Below are 1,480 nucleotides of genomic sequence, written 5' to 3' on the forward strand. Positions count from 1 at the left end.
AAATGTGTGTCAGGCCTGGTTCCACCTGTTTTTAGGTATTTGTCAAGTAACTTTAGCACTCTAAGTGTTGTTCATCAGTTTTGTGGTGGTTGTGAAATGTACTTTAAGACAATGGACTCACCCTGTGGTTGCGATTAAGCCAGGGAAAGAGCGATTGAATTATGTATGGCTACAAAACGTCTGGCAGTACTACAGGAAGAAGTTGAGTCAATAAGGATTTTCGTGGGACGAGGTGGCCGAGTGGTTAAGGCGATGGACTGCTAATCCATTGTGCTCTGCACGCGTGGGTTCGAATCCCATCCTCGTCGGTTGGCTGAGCTTGGGACGGGAGAGCATTTCTTTTTGGCGAGATCTCACCATCCTGTTCTCCACTTCTTCGCTAGTGTTTGTCGTGGCTGTGATTTTAATTTATTAATTGACCTACTTGATTCATGTTTCATTCTCCCACCAAATTTTCATTCCCTTACAAGTTTTGCTTAGCAGAAATTTCCCATGGAGGAAATAACTGAAGAACTGAGGACCGTAGAAAAACATTGCCTAACAAATTTAGAGGAACTGATAAAATTCTCTATAGAATAATGTACACAAAATTATGTATACTGAGCCTTGTGGATTATTTAAGGCATTTTCAGGCTAATTTTTTCTCTACTGCAATTTCTGTCTATTATCTCTTATAGTAACTTTAAAAACAATAGTTATTATCTAAGGATGCCTGTCTTTGATGAGGAGTGAGCATCTCTTCGAGATTTGACAAGATTAACAAGTACACACTACAAAACATTCTCAGTTAGGGTTAAATATTTCTTCCTGAGAAAAGCAAATAAAAATGTTAATGTTGTATAGTTTCTACCTGTGCCTTTCCATCTCGACTTTGAGAACTTGGAGTAAAAAAGAAAAAGAAAAAGATATTTCTTCATTTTATAATTAATTAATTAATTAAGTACCACTTTGTGGTAAGTACTACATTCACATGATTCAAAAAGTATAAAAAAGCTATACAGCAAAGTTTTGGCACCAATTACCCTTCCCACTGGTAAGACACTATTTGCCCTTATGTGTCATTCCAGATACAAATATGCCACATAAAATTAAGCTCTCCAAGATATACTGTTAAATGGAAAAGAGCATAGTGCAAGACAATGTGTATAGACATTACTTATTTTTAAAAAAAAGGTAAATATACCTATATCTGAATATATATATCATTTTGGATATGGTGCTATAATATAAATGTCTGGAAGGAGATGAGCTGTGTTCTGGGGTGTGTTCATTTGCAAAATTTTTGCCACATTTCCTACATAGGGATTGTGTTGATTTACGAACCATTACGTCGGTAAAGAGTGTTACTCGTAAGAGGAGCGAGATGGACTACTCCAAGTCACCTACTGGAGAGGCAAATGCAATAGTGGACCCAAAAGTCGTATCAAGATCTGAACTCCGATTGTCAGATTCAAAGCCCATAACGCTAACCGCTGCACAA

The 1,480-nt window shown here is 37.2% G+C and overlaps 1 non-coding gene across 1 annotated transcript; it reads left to right on the forward strand.

The window, feature by feature from the left end:
• The first annotated feature begins 226 nt into the window (after positions 1 to 226).
• TRNAS-GCU (transfer RNA serine (anticodon GCU)) lies at positions 227 to 308 on the forward strand. The gene has a single exon. It is a non-coding gene; the product is annotated as a tRNA-Ser (tRNA).
• Positions 309 to 1,480: the final 1,172 nt, after the last annotated feature.

Source organism: Camelus dromedarius, chromosome 19 (assembly GCF_036321535.1).
Source record: "Camelus dromedarius isolate mCamDro1 chromosome 19, mCamDro1.pat, whole genome shotgun sequence".
NCBI classification, from domain to species: Eukaryota; Metazoa; Chordata; class Mammalia; order Artiodactyla; family Camelidae; genus Camelus; species Camelus dromedarius.